Source organism: Miniopterus schreibersii (genome assembly GCF_964146895.1).
Source record: "Miniopterus schreibersii genome assembly, chromosome: 13".
Lineage (NCBI taxonomy): Eukaryota > Metazoa > Chordata > Mammalia > Chiroptera > Miniopteridae > Miniopterus > Miniopterus schreibersii.
Window position 1 is genome coordinate 16812763 of NC_138113.1, and position 15712 is coordinate 16828474.

The 15712-nt window shown below is 45.8% G+C and overlaps 1 protein-coding gene across 2 annotated transcripts in view; it reads left to right on the plus strand.

Annotated features, from left to right (window-relative positions):
- Nucleotides 1–370: 370 nt before the first annotated feature.
- VIT (vitrin) overlaps nucleotides 371–15712 on the plus strand; it is a 76346-nt gene continuing 61004 nt past the window's right edge. Inside the window, exon 1 of one of the 2 annotated variants that reach the window (XM_081156635.1) lies at nucleotides 371–658. The gene's annotated coding sequence lies outside the window, so the exon portion shown is untranslated. The remainder of the gene's footprint in view (nucleotides 659–15712) is intronic. The other variant, XM_081156634.1, reaches the window with a different exon arrangement.

The following is a 15712-nucleotide window of genomic DNA, read 5'->3' on the forward strand; positions in this document are numbered from 1 at the left end:
GACCGAAGCGAACTAAACCGAAAAATAGCTCTGACACGTTGGAAAAGTAAAGCATTTTCACTCCAAAAGTGAGAGGCTAGTAGACAGACACAGCTTGGTGGTGTTTGCTCTTGTCTTTATTTAGTTTAATCCAGCCGTTCACTAGCATTTGGAAAGAGAAAAAAAAAGAGAGAAAATGGAATTGCCCTGCTCACGCTGTCCTTTAATTATATATTTACATTTTATCTAGGTGCTTCTCTTCTACTTTTTAGAATTTCTAATTGTAGAATTTGCTTAATGAAAATGTGTGCTGTGGGCTAGAAAAGGGTATTTAGAAACACTTATCCCCCCCACCAAAAAAAAAAAAAAAAGCAAGTGGGAGTGGAAATTTGAAAGAGGGCTGCCTAATTCAGCACTAAAACCAGTGTGAGCAGCAGTGCCTGTGCGTGTGTGTGTGTGTGTGTGTGTGTGTGTGGTGTAAAATGTGCTTTTCAAAGTGCTGAGAGGTTGATGGGAACGTTCGATTAGCTCCTCTGAGAAGAAAAGGTGCTTGGACCTCTTGATTCTGCTTGAGAATAATTTGGATGGGATTTGTGATGCAGAAAAGCTTAAGGAGAAAGGATATCCATTCCGTGTGGTGGAAACGTCTTGGGAAAAAAAATTGCTGTCTTCAAACAAGGTATGTCTGATGAATTGTCAAGTGATGCAGCTAGTTTGCTTTCCATTCCTTATTATGAAAACCTTAAAATGTATTGATCATTAAGAAACTACAACACATACCTTGACCAAGTAATCAGTTCTGTATAAATTTCGGTCTCAAGAAAACTGAGCTGGGAGTGGGTGGTAGTTGACATCCTTGTAAACAACTAATATTAGGTATGTCGACTATAAATAAACTGGACTAAGATAAGTTTAGAACAAGATTTTCACTGTATCTTTAAGCCAACTTAATTATAATTAAAGTGAGTTGAAAACTATGACATTTGTGTAGAACTTTAAAGTACATTTAAGGCTTTTTTATTCTTTGCTTCCTTTATGAACTACGGTAGCAATGCAACAAATTGCTCAGAACAACATATCAGCAGCAGCATGAGAAATGGGCACGCTGGTGCTAAATTAAAGGGGAAATGATTCCTCGTGGATCTGTGCTTCTCTATTCAGACGGATCTGGGTGGAATGTGGCTCGAAGTGCACTCTGTGTCTTGTTTACCCTGGAAGGGTTTTCTCAGGCTGAAGTCTTTTTCACTGATAAGCCCGGGAGAGGGCTGGCATTGTTAAGCCCACTATTGTAGCTCAACTCTGCAGAGGAAAACAGGGTGGGAAGTCTCTTTTAAGCACGATTAGTGTCAAACCAGTATAAACGTGAAATAAATGCCTCGAGTTCAGATTAAACAGAGAGGATATGATTGAATCATTAGACTCAATGGTTTGCTCTGAGCGACCCATGGCATCTTTTAAATCCACTCCAAATCGAGAGTGGAATTCAAGATTTTCTTTGGGTTTATTGTCAAAATAAAGCCAGGCATTCTTGGCCATGGTGGTTATTAAAAAATGCGAGCGCTAAGAAAATAACACGTTGCCATTGCGTTGTGTTGCAACAAATCTGGAAGCCTTGGCGGTCAAGTCCTGAGGTTGTTTTTCCCTCGGTCTCTTGAAAGAGGAAAACACCCTGCAGCAAGGCGAGATCAAATGCCTGTGTATTTTCTCTGTTGTGTGTGTCAGCTGTGAGCGGTAGCTGTGCGCTGGGAGGAAAGCTGGAAGTGCCTGCCTTTTATTTATTGAATTAAAATACCCTCTTTTGTGAAAGGGCTTTAGACAGAGAATTGCAAGACTCTGAGGGCTGCATTTTTAATTGCAATATGATGGTTTCCCAGGCTGAGCTTCATTTAGATATATCTTACACCTTGTCATTGAAAGGAAACACTTTAGAAACGTTGGAAATGCTTAATATCTACCCTGAAATAGTGTTTACTTTATGAATGTAGTTTAGAAGGTCTAATTATCTTTTTTCCTAAGTTACTGATCACAGGAGGAATAGTTTCTTTCAGAGGAAATGCACTGGGTTTGAAAGTGGTGTATGACTAGCTCCAGGAAAACAAAACCGGGAGGCTGTCCTCTGCGATTCCCACGGGCCGGGGGTGACAGGGAAGCTGCGTGTTCCCGGCTGCCGCAGCCGGGAGTCCTAATCGCAGGAACAGCCCTGCCACTACCCGGCTGCGCTACCTTGGGAAAGGTGTGCAACGTTTCTTCACTTTTTTTCCCCATCTGAAAGACAGAAATAGCGATGCCTGCACGCACACCACTCCCAGGGTGGTCATGAGGCTCAACATTGATTCTCGGTTCCAAAAAAGGTTTTGAAATGTGAGAAGTTCTATAGAAATGGAATCTGTTTCTGCACATATTCACAAAATGGTTACATCGCAAGAAGCTCTTGGCCTTCAAATGAATGCTTCCCAGGCCCCACAATGGTCCTGCTGCTTGTGTCCACACGTGTAACTTCTCTCCTGGCTTGTTTGGAAGCATGAGCTCAGGAGCTATCAGCAGCAGCGGGTGCAGGACAGAGCACAGGGGAGAAGGGCACTCTAGCTGTGTGACCTTGGGGAGCTTACTCAACACCTCTGTGTCTCCATTTCCTCACGTATGAAATGAAGAAGCTGGACAAGGCAGTCTCTCAGTTTCCCTCCTAATCCTGATTCTCCATATCATGACATGGCCAGGCCAGTTTCATTGATGAGACTCTGTGTGCTGCAAAATGAAGAAATATCAAAATGGGGTTTCAAAACTATGGTATATTTAAAATGTTTATGTTTGCCTAACTCAAGAATTTAACATATACAAAAATGAAGTGTGTGTGTGTGTCTCCGCAGGATACTGAGGACAGTGTGGTCCAAGCTGTATGACAGACTTCTTTCAGTTCTCTGTCAAATATCTAAATGTAAGGCCTTCCAGGCAAGGCTAAGGCCAAAGCCAAGGCCAAGTGGCCCTCCTGTGCTATGGGCCCCATGGGAGTTTGTCAGGCAGGAGGCTCTGCCAGTTCTTAAATGTATTAACGTTGGCAAGTTACTTAAACTTTCTGAGCCTCAGTTTTCTCATCTCTAAAAAGGGTCTGTTGTTAGTGGAATTGTGGCAGAAAGCTTTGATCAGTGCTTGGCACACCATCAGCACCCAAATGTTAGCAAATATTTTCTTCATTACATATGCCTAGAATGAAGAAATCAGACCAGCTGTGAAGCACAGTGATTGTAATCCTCTCCAAACTTTTACACATTAACTCTTTGGATATGGTCAGCAAAGGGATTTGTGGAATTATGTGATATTAATATAATCATTAGAAATGGATAGCCATCTCTTCCTTCAGAGGATCTGAGCTAATCAATCAATGAGCAAGCGATAAGCAAGAGAGGCAACTTCTGCGACGTTTGTTACGTGACAAATCCCACGGGTCCCCCTCTCACTGTCTAAAAATGTGTCTCCCTGTGGTTTGCAGAAGGTGGTGGAATTCCTAGCCCCCTGAACAAACATAGCGTGAGCGAGAGCAAAGTGCAAAGGGAACCTGCTAGTAGCAGTGAGCAGCTTCTGTTAGTGCAGAGAATGGGGCAAAGCAGCAATAGACCGAGGTAAACGTAGGCTGGGCATCAGAAATGGCTTTTTGATAATGCTGGTTGTCAAATTTTAATTAAGCTGCAGCAGCACACCCCAAGGGCTAGGGCCTCCACGCCACTGCTGGCTCGGTCCAGCCTTGGCTCCTGTCGCTAGCCTGTACCACTGGGATCCCCTTCAACCAGCCACTCCAGCTGTGCACCCGCACCCCACTGGCTCAACTCCCAACACACTGTGGAGCTGGGCACACCTGTGGTGAGGCCCTGAAGCCACAGGAGTGTGCCTGACAGTTAGGGGCCCCGAAGCTGCTCGTGCACCTGCAGTCAGCCCCAGTCCTTGCTGCTAGTCCTGGCTCTCGCCGCTAAATGTGTCTGCAACTGTCCCCTGCCACTGCACGACACAGGCATCTACAGCTGGCCCTGCAGCCAAGCACAAGCACACCACCAGCTCTGGCCATCACCCCTGCCCGCTCCGGCCCCCAGTTGCTGGACCTGAAGCAGCCCTTCCAGCCTCTGCAGCTCCCCTGCTGTGCTCACCAAGCGGTGTGGACCCCAGCCGCCTGATGTCTAGACAGCAAGGCCCCCACAAGCCCCCACACTTGGCGTCCTGCACCACTGGACTCAGGAACACAGCAGGCCCGAGCGTGCCTCCACTCACAGCGAAGGCCTTTCCTGACCATGCAAGGCTACAGGGACATGGGGAATCGGGGAAGCATGGCTCACCAAAGGAGCACATTAAACCTCGAGTAACTGACCCCCACGAAACAGAGATACGCGAACAAGGAACTCGAAATAGTCGCTGTAAGGATGCACAGAGAGCTCAAGAGAGCACAAGCACTTCAGTGAAATCCGGACAGCGATACAAGAACAGAGTGAGTTCAACAAAGAGACAACTTAAAAAAGAACCGAATGGAAATTTTGGAGCTGAAGAACAACATTTGAATTAAAAAAAATACACACACACACACACACACACACACACACACACGAAAGCTGTGTCAGCCTGAGATCTCCTGAGCGAGTCCTGCTTACAGGCCAGGAGGGGAGGGACCGAACTCCAACCAGCTTCCCAGGGCCCGTGGCCACACGGAGCAGGGACTGTTTCAGTTTTGTTGACTGCATTTTCTTACAGTTACCTCATTTGTAAAACAAACAGTTGTGGATGCTGGATTTAGAATTTGTTTCTAATCAACTGGAAAACTTTTCCACTCCGACAGACGGCAGATCCTTAGAGAAGGCCTATCTGAAGCGCTCAGGCTGCTGGGGGCACCAAGCAGGCACCAGGCGATGCTCTGCGCCCAGACTGATAAAGGCCGCGGGTCCTGCGGTGGCCTGTGAACGGCACCCCCCACCCTTCCCATCACACACACACCCCCCCTCCACACCCCCGCAGCAGACGTGACTGCCACGTTCCAGGGCCTGTATCCCAAGGGAGAAAGGTGAACTGAGATGCTGCTGCTGAAGCCCTTTCCTGAGTCAAATCCACAAGCCAGGGGCTTGGAACAAAACAAATACATATTAGTTTGGTTTTGATTCAGTTTAGAAATATTTGTTTTTCACTCTGGCCTTATCATTTAAAAAAATGTTTAGCCCATTTCTGCTTCCTATTAGTTCACTAGATGTTCATTTGTTCTCAATTCCTTTTAAGAATGCTGGATGTCATTCCTCAGCCGTTCGATCGGTCCAGCTGTCCTACACCATCTAGAAGATTTTCATGGCAATGGGCTAAAGATCCTTACAAATGGGCTAAAGATCCTTACAAATGGGCTAAAGATCCTTGCAGAGAAGGAAGGAACAAAACTACAGAAGTGCTCCCTTTCTGGGTCCTAGAAGAATTTAACTCAATGGCAGTCACAAACCTATGTGGTTCCTTCGCCAAGAAGTCCAAAAGTCATGCATGGCTGACCCTGGGCAGCATCTTATGGCGAGAAATTAAATTTGTTGCTTTCCCTCTGTTAAGTCCTCAACTAGAATATAAATGGCTATATTTTGCAAAAGCATGGCAACGCGAATGATGATGGCAGTCATGATTAATCACCACCCCAACAGCAATAATAACTGCTAACACCGACGGAGCTACTCTTTCGTGCCAAGCACTGTTCCAGGCCCTTTGCACATATGAATTCAGTTCATCCTAACAGCAACCATAGAGGGTGGGTTGTCACTATCTCCATTATACAGATGAGGAAACGGAGGCACTGAGAAGTTAAGGAAATTGTCTGAGGTCACACAGCTCAGTAATGATGGAGCTCAAATGCAAACCCAAGCAGTCTAGTTCCTGAGCTCACACTTGTAACCTTTTAGGCAATAATTACACAGTCCTGGTGTTTCTATCACTGCCCCAAATTAATCTTTGCCATCCCTGAAAACATTGTTTTCAAGCCAAGTCAATTTTGAGGAAAACTATTCTTCCTCACAAGTGTAGACAGGACACCAATAATGACGGAGAGGAGTGAAGGTAAGGAACTCCCAGGAGAAGGGTCTTGGGAAGGAGGAGGGGCTGTTCCTGGCATTCTTGGATCACCTCCTGATTTAAGATCGCTTCTCAGGTGTGCTGGGAGACATGACTTTCAGGAGGAAAGCCAAGGAGTAGGCATCATTATCAAGCCCTTTGAGTAGCCAGTCCCCAGATGTCCTTTACCTTCACTCTACGGTAAAGTTCTCAGCGAGTCGCAGAAAGAATTATCCTAAGACTCAGATTACTTTAAAAAAAAAATCACTTTTCCTGATAAGGGTCTCCACAGTGACAAGACTCCCATAGAAATTTCTCAAATTCTTTCTCTCGGTGAGAGAAAGGCGAAAGTTTTGTGTGGACACGTAAAAATTCATAAAAATCACCCTCAGGCTATAGTGAGATGGAACTCTGTTTCTGCATTCCTCCTTCTCAAGCAGGAAAAAAAAATCTATTCCTTCAGGGGACCCAATGTATAGTTTCCAGGGGAAGAGGTCACTGGCATCTCAGTGCTGAGTGAATTCCCTCCTCTCAGTTCCTTTGTGTCCCAGGCAGAGAAAACATGCTCTGGATGTAAAGGTGCAAGTCAACTTGCCCAGACTGGCTTTCTTGTATAATACAGCAAGTAAGTTTACACTCCGAAAGCTAAAAAGAATTTAGGGGAGCAGAGGTAACCTTCAGTGGTGGCAGCAGCAAATATTTATGGGGCCACCGCCATGTGCCAGCTATAATTCTGTGTGTCCCGGAAGAAGACTGAACAAAATAGTCTCCGTTCTTCCAGAGCTGCCAATCTGTGGGCGCACGATTAACAAATCCACACAAGAGGTCTGGCGGTGACCTGGGCTGTGAAAAACATAAGACAGTAGGAAAGGGGGCTGGGCCAAGCAGTGAGGTGTGGGTGATGATTTATGTTGCATGGAAAGATAAATGTTTGATAAAGGGACACTGAAACTGAGAGAGAGGTGAAGGAAGCCAGGGGGCATCCTATGTGGATAACTGGGGGAAGAGCATTCCAGACAGAGGGAAGATAGATGCAAAGGCCCTGGGGTAGGACCGTGCTTGGGAGACCAAGAGGGTAGCTGGAGACAGGAGAGCAGGAATAGCTTTAGGAAAAGGGGTTGGCATTTCCCCTCCTCCTCCCCCTCCCCACACTCCCACCCACTTCAGGCAATAGTGACAGGAGCCTCGGGACCACTTTGGAACATGGAAATAGTTGGCCCTTCATCTCAGCGGAAGCTGAGACAAAGGATCGTCCCATTTTAACATCCCATGACACAGTCAATTATGATACACTCAAATATCTATTTAGATGGGCGTGTTATGCCTGGTTAAACTTAAAAATATGCCCGATGCATCACTGCCCTAAATAACATTTGTGTGTGAGAGAGAAAGCTGCGAGTGAGTTCAGGCCCAAATATAACTCAAGACAATCTCTTGACCTTAGAACTAAGACAACTTTACTACACAGTGTATGCATTTTACAGTGTGAGTCTTAACTAGTGTCAACAGAGTATCTCAGAAAGCCTGGGATATATGTGTCGAGGCAAAAAGGAAGGTGAAACCATCAGCAGGGTGCTCCAACGGGAGTACTGAGTGGGGTTGAGTGCTTGAGGCCTGGGATGGAATTCTGGTTCTTTTACATACTCACTCTGTAAACTTGGATAGTGTACTAAGGTTCTCCAAGCCTCGATTTCCTACTCTGAAAAATGGGCGTAAGAGTGCCTACCTGATAGGATCATCACGATAATGAAATAAGGCCGCACATGTGCAGTGTGTAGCACATGGTAAGTACTCAGTAAGTGCTAGTTACCATTATTGGAGTGGACTCTCACACTTCTAAAACTTTCCACAAAGAAGAAGAAAGGTACCAACCCCATCCTCTGTAACGGGCCACTAGTCAGCGGGGCCAAAATTGGCAGGAGGGCCGTGAAAGAGGGTGGGAGACTCAGTCAGAGCCGGCGATGGCCCAGAGAGGGCCTCCGGAGCAGGAGGCTGAGGGGTTTCCTTTGGAGAGCTGGGCCTCCTGCTTTGAAATGACTCTCTTTCTGCTGGTCCCCGCCACCTGCTGGGACTCAACCCTCCCCAGCCCCCAGCTGCTCGGGCCCAGTCACTGCCCTCCTCTCTCCCCCCTTTGCCCAGTGCTTGCTGGGGTTCGGGGCTGCACTCTGACCCTTAGCCCCACGCCTGCCTCTGGGCGGCAGGGGAGAGCTGGGACCCTGTGGCCTGCGACAAAACCCGCTCTCTACCCAGAGGCAGACAGGAGGACGGTGTGGATTTTACACGCACACCCTCACCCTTCTCCCCACCTCAGCTGGAAGCTCGACCAGATGCGAAATATGTTTTTCTCTGCCTCAGAATTGAAGGCGGACAGAAAAGAACAGAATGTTCAGGCCAGTCAGGGCTCTGGGGATCACAGTGGGACTGAACCAAATACCCGGCTCCAAGCTCACCGCCGACGGCCCCTCGGCAACCACACACCCCAGTGCCCAAGGGGGACAGCTCACGGGGCGGAGGCAGGGCTGCCGCGGGGTCAGACGCCTTAGGTAGGGAAGCTTCGGGTGAGAGGGCTCGTCTCCCGGAGCCCCGGGGGATCTCTGAGCCCGCACGGTTTCCAGAGCAACTAAGGGGGGCGGTCATGGCCCACCTCATCTTCTACTGAGACCCCCCCCCCGGATTTACGGCTCCTCGTGCCCCCTTCCATTACAGAGTATAAATGACTCTTGGAAGGAGTTCTTTAGAGCTCATTTGGGGGCATGCCTGCAAACTAGTATTTTTTCCCACTGGCAATATAAGATCTAAACTACCACTTCAGAAACGTAATTACTGTTTGCAGCCTCACTGGAAATCACTATTGGTTGAAGCCTTGTGGAAGTGGTAAGCATTACCATATGTCAGGCTCCTAACGAAGTAAAAATGATGGTCTGAAACGCACGCACCAAAAACGGCTTTCCCTTTTTGGTTTCCTGACATGTAGGAACGTGCCACATGGGTCAGTGAACCTCATGGCGCGGGCATATATCTGTCTCTGAACACATGCGTGAGCTCTGCAATCCACCCAACGGCCCGGGAGTGAGTACCTCTGCTTTAGGATTTGCCCTGGCTGCCTATGGCAATCAGTGATCCTGGAGAAAGGGATCCTGAGTAGTTCACATCTTAGTCATCCAAAAAATTACCTCTAATATTTGTGGAAAATTCCTAGATTGGAACAGTAAGTATAATGTTCTTTAGATAGATAGATAGATAGATAGATAGATAGATAGATAGATAGATAGATAGATAGATAGACAGATAGATGACAGATAGATGATAGATAGATGATAGATAGACAAATAGATGATAGATATAGATGATAGATAGATAGATGATAGATAGATAGATAGATAGATAGATAGATAGATAGATAGACAGATAGATGATAGATAGATGATAGATAGACAAATAGATGATAGATATAGATGATAGATAGATAGATAGATGATGATAGATAGATAGATAGATAGATAGATAGATGATAGATAGATAGATAGATAGATAGATAGATAGATAGATAGATAGATAGATATAGATAGATAGATAGATGATAGATAGATAGATAGATAGGTAGATAGATAGATAGATTCCAGACACTATGGGAATAAACACTGTCTAAATCAGCCTGTCAATGCTGACACCGTTGGCATGCCGTGCCGGGTAATTCTCGGTTGTGTGGCTGTGCTGTGCCTTGTAGGATGTTTCGCAGCATCCCCGGCCTCTACCCACTAGAGGCCAGTAGCATCTCCCACCCAAAGTTGTAACAACCAAAAATGTCTTCAAACATCTTTCCTGGCGGGGGGGGGGCTGCAAAATCACCCCTGGTAATGAGCCCTGGCCATAAATACATCAGGAACTGCGCAGCGGCGCTCTGCCAGCATAGTTTCAAGGTCACACACTCCCGCCGTCGCCCCCAGAGCGCCCGGGTCTGCGGATGCTCCGTCTCAGTGGCTGCCCCAGCTCATGAGAGCCTTCCTCCCGGGGCTGGTTCCAGGGAAGACACAGCTTCTCCCACCCCTGCCTTGATGCTACCAAAACACAAGCACATATGCCTTCCCATCTTACTACTAATCACTTCAGGGAAACAGGAAATAAGTAAAACTACAAAGATGAAAAGTGTTTAATCAGAGCTTCAAGGAACAGAAACTAACTCAGACTGGCTGGAGTAGAAGGGCCCAGAAACATCCTCATCAAGCACAGGAGACCAGGTCCAGCTGGGCCTCCTTCAGGATGGAGACGGGGCCTGGGGAGTGGCCAGAAACTAAGGCGCCTGCTCTCGCTGCTTCTCCAGGGGCCACGTGCTTTCTCTTCTCCATCCCCTTCCCTCGTCTTCTACATCTTAATCAGGGCCCATATGGCCTCCAGCTTGGCTCCCTCAGTTTCCAAAGCTTTCCATGTTCCAATTCCAAAATCCCAAGGGAGATCTTGATTGGCCTAAATTATCTCTCTCTCTCTTTTTTTTTTTTGCCAGACCAAGCTGGTTACTTAATTTCAGCGAGTGTTATCTCTGCATCTGAGCTTAATATTTGAGATCCTACAGGGGTCTTGTGAGATTAAAGTTATAGATGTAACCAGGATTTTTAAAGTGAAAAGCACAGCCTGGCTGGGTGTGGCTCAGCGGTTGAGCGTCGATCTAGGATCCAGGCGATCAGGGTTCAATTCCCGGTCAGGGCACATGCCCAGGTTGCGGGCTCAATCCCCAGTCGGGGGCGTGCAGGAGGCAGCCGATCGATGGCTCTCTCATAATTGATGTTTCAACTCTCTCTCTCCTCTTTTCCTCTCTCTAAAATCAATAAAGATATATTTTAAAAATAAAATAATGGGGATAAAAACTTGTCACAATTTAAAAAATAAAGTGAAAAGTACAATACAAATGAGGCATAGAGTTTATGTTTTATAATAATATTATATAATAAACCATGAAATCATTTGGAATTTTTAATAACAGTCACATGAAGAGTTCGATATAGTAAAAAGAGGACAAGACTAATATAGAACCTGGGCTGTGTGCCCTTAGGCAAGTGGCTTCACTGCTCAGAATTACAGGACTAATAATGCCCATTCTACTTCAAGAGGTTTTTAGGCGGCCCAGGCAAGAGAACTGCTGAGAAAACACTGCAGACTCTGGTATAAACGCATCTGCTGTGTAGGGACAGGCACTGGGAATTAGGGAGCAGCAGGGAACAATCTTTCAGCTGCAAGCCCGCCTGAAAGGGAAGTTTGTTATCTCACCTGAAAGAGGTGGGCCCAGCCCCAAGGCACAAGACAGTCAGAGCCCCAGCTCCATCTCTCAGCAACTCACTTAGCTGCCCACCTCCTCTTGGGTTGGCTGTTTCCTCAGACTGACCTGTCCCATGGTCACAAGGTGGCTGCCAGCAGACCTAGAACCACCTTCCCCCCCCGTTCATTTCCAACACGAGGGGTAACCTCTCCCTGGAAGACATGGGAGTAAAGCCTTTCTGTTCTGTCTGATACAACTCACGACATGTCACCCCTGAACTAGGCACAATCCCTTGAACGAGGCCTGTGTGATGGGCTCGAGGCCAAGGTCTTGAAGCAATCATCAGCAAGGGGGGATATATATGAAACCACCCTTGGCTTAGCCTTGGATGGCCCCGCTTCCTCTGAGTCCCCTGGCTGCACTGATTCCCTTTACCAAATGGGGGTTGTGATGGGAAAGAGGGAAGCAGGTGCTCCGCTTAGGCAACCAACAGTGTCCAGTCCATATAGCCCAGCTCAGAGCACATCTTCAAGCAGCCTGGTGCATCCTTAGGAGCCAGCATTTTGAGAAAGGGCAAAATTTCCCTTCCTTCCCCGCCTAGTTGGCTTGTACTTTGCTGTTGGCATTTCTTTAAGATAAAAGGAGGAAGGAACTGGAAGAAGAAGAAAACTACAGAAAGAAAGAACAGCTGGTGTCCTCTCTGGCTCACTGTCTCCTTCACAGGATCCCGGGGGAGTATGGCCGTGTCCACTGGTGTCATGGCAACAGGAAATGCGGTGTTTCGGGTCCAGCCTGGAGCAGTGGGGTCTATGTAAGGGTTTCTGTGCAGACTGAGGCACCACCTCCACGTTGTAAAGTCCCCTCTGACTACCAGCCTTCCTTGTTCCATCTGCACCAGATAAACTCACACCCACGGACGAGCAGCTGAGGCCTGACATCAGGCAGGAATGGGGAAAGCGAGCCTGCAGATGGGGCCGCTCCCCATTCAGAGATGCCTATCCTCAAGGGATTTTTGGCATTTTGGAAATACAGCCCAAGCCTCTCATAACCATTAAATGTTTCCAGATGGATATTGGCTCTCTCTGCCTCGTGGACAAAGAGTATTGTTAGGTGCTCCCCATGTAGCATCATAGATCAGACAAACACCAGCATTATATAAATCTTACACGTCCACTAGGACATATTTTCTGCAACTGAGTGGCTCAAGTAAGCCTCTAGGGGGCTTATTAAAAATGATGAATGCAAAAATAATTTTTAAGCCTCCTATGTCTCCCTGTAGCCTCAAGGATCAATTCCACATTCTTTATAAATGACATTCAAGGCCGGCATGGCCCCTTCTTTGCTCTCTAACAGCCTGACTGCCCTCCCAGTTCCCGAAGTGGCTCTGTCCCCTGTGTCCTTTCCTTCTTCACAAATTATTGTTTTCCAACCTGTCAGTTAAACGAATCCAAGCCTCTTCCAGTCCCCACACCCAGGCCTATCTGACCATCCCCCCCTTTGCCATCACTGTATCCTCTAGAGCAGAGGTTCTAATTTGGCTGCAAGACGGAGTCACTTGGGAGCTTTAAAGAAATATTGATATCAACTCAGCCCAATTAAATCAGAATGTGGATGAGTGAAGTGTCTTGCGTATTATGAGAGAGCCATGGCATGTGGTGGAATGCAAATGCAAGGCCTCTGCACTCAGAATTCCTGGTTTAAGTCCAGCTCCTCTTCTTTCCAGCTTTGTAGGTAACCTTGGGCAAAGTACCTAACCGCTTCCCAACCTCTAAAATTAAGGCAAGAAAAACCCCTACCTGATCAGGTGGTTGTGAAGATTACCTGAGTTAATATATTATTGACGCTTAGTATGTGCTCAATTAATGTTTGTCGTGATCTGTGCATCAGTCTCCCTCTAAAAGCCTCAAAGCAGCTTGATGACAGGATCTGTATCGTGTTCCTGTCTGCCCAGCATGGAGTACACACACAATTTTTTTTTCTGAATGATTAAATGGGTGTATGAATAAAGATAAATTTTGACATTAGGAGATTAAGAAGATTTACATAGAAGAGGTGGCCCATGAGCTGAACCTTGACAGATGGATAGGCTGTGAGAGGCAGATGAGGAGAGGTAAGGTATTCCAGCTAGAACAGTAATAAGAGCATGAGCCAAGGCACTGATATGCATGGTGTAGAGAAAAGACCCAAAGCCTGGGGTGTACTGGGTCAGAGGAGAGGATTACAGAAGAGAATTGCAGGGAGATGGTTTGAAAGGTAAGTTGGACCATTTCATGAAGAGTTTTTAATGCCTCACTAAGGAATTTGGGTTTTATTCTGCACAGAACGAGGGAGCTGCGAAAAAGAATTCTGAGAGGGTAGAAGAATTCTGAGAGGGTAAATGCATAATCAGACCTGTGCACGAGAAAGCTGATTCTTTCCAGCTGGAGAGAGGGTGACCTTCAGCAAGGAAAGCAAGGAGCAGTTTAGGAGATTACGGTGGCTTCTCATTTGATATCAATACTGTCTGTATATAGTACATCTACCCAAGAGACGATCTTATTAATTTCTGATTTATTAACATATGTGCCCAGGGTAAAGACTTACATAGAACAAAACTGTAAGACTCACTCCCATCTCTGATCAGCACTTACCCTGCTCTCTTTCCCTGAAGCAACAACTGTTATTGAATTAAAAAGAATTAGGAGAGTACTATGGACAATTTTACACCAACGAACTGGATAATCTAGATGAAATTAACAAATTCCTAGAAACATGAAACCTACCAAAACGAATTCAAGAAGAAATAAAAAATCTAAATAGCCCTACGAGTAGTGAGGCAAAGACAACAACGACAAAACAGACAAATTGGACTTCATGGAAATTAAAAAATTTTTGCATTGAAAGACACTGTCAGTCAAGCAAAAAGGCAGCACATAGAATGGGAGAGAAGATTTGCAAATCACATATCTGATAAGGGATTAATATCCAGAATGTATAGGTAACTAAAATTAAACAGCAACAACAGCAACAAAACAACATGATTAAAAACTGGGCAAAGTACTTGAATTGACATTTCCCTAAAGAAGATATAAAAATGGCCAACAAGCAAATTAAAGATGCTCGCCATCACTAATCACTAGGGAAATGCAAATCCGAGCTCCGATGATTCTACCTCACACCCCTTAGAATGACTATTATCCAAAGAAACAGACAACAGCAAGCGTTGGCGAGGATGTGGAGACACTGGAGCCCTGGGCAGTGTTCATGGGGTTGCAGAATTGCACAGCCACTCTAGAAAACACGGCGCAGGTTCCTCAAAAAATTTTAAAAAAATAGAATTACCATATGATCCAGCAATCCCACGCTGGGTATACGCCCAAAAGAACTGAAAGCAGGGTTTCAAGGAGATACCTGCACACCCATGTTCATAGCAGCACTACTCACGATAATTAAAACCTGGAAGCAACGTGAGTGTCCGTGGACTGATGAATGACCGGCCAATGAATAAATAAACAAAATGGGGTATATACAGACAGTGGAACATTAGTCAGCCTTAAAAAGGAAAGAAATTTGGACATGTATTACAATATGGATGAACCTTGAGAATATTATGCTATAGAAATAGGCCAGTCACAAAAAGGTAAATACTACATGATTCCACTTATATGAGGCACTTAGAGTAGTTAAAATCTTAGAGGCAGAAAGCAGAATGCTCACTGCCAGGCACTGGGGGAACAGGAGAATGGGGCGCTAGTGTCTAACGGCACAGAGCTTTAGTTTTACAAGACAGAAGGTTCTGGAGATGGATGGTGGTAATAATAGCACATTATGAATGTGTTTAATACCACTAAACTGAAAAAAAAGGGAACATCTGTAATACTTTCAACAATAAAGATACATTTTTTTAAAAAATGGCTAAGATAGTAAATTTTATATTTGTGTATTTTACCATAATAAAAAAATTAAGAGAGAAAAACTGCAAAAAAACATAAACAGAAGGCCATATTGTCATTGGTTAGCAACTTGCTCTTTTCTGGCTCTGGGCAACAATAGATCTAATTAAACTGGCTGGCTACTCTACTTACACTCATGTCTGTTTTTATTTCACGATCAGGCTTCGTTCGCCTCACCAAAACTTCATATTCAGGACTCTTTATGTCACCTCTCACGGCACAATCCATAAATTTATGAATCAGTAACACATTCTTTTGGAAACCCCCGTTGTTCCACTTTTGCTAGAGCTGTGGCGAGCACGTGAGGAATCAAGGCTCCAACATCACCACCGCGCACCCCACAGCTCCGTGACACCAGACCACCCACAGGGACTGCCAACAGTGCCCCTGGCTGTCCCTGTCCCAGCCTCTTGAATGGTTGAGAGAGGGTTTGAATTTTTTTCTCACACATTTCAAAAGGCACATTTACATTTTAAGTGTACGAATAAATGGGCTGAGC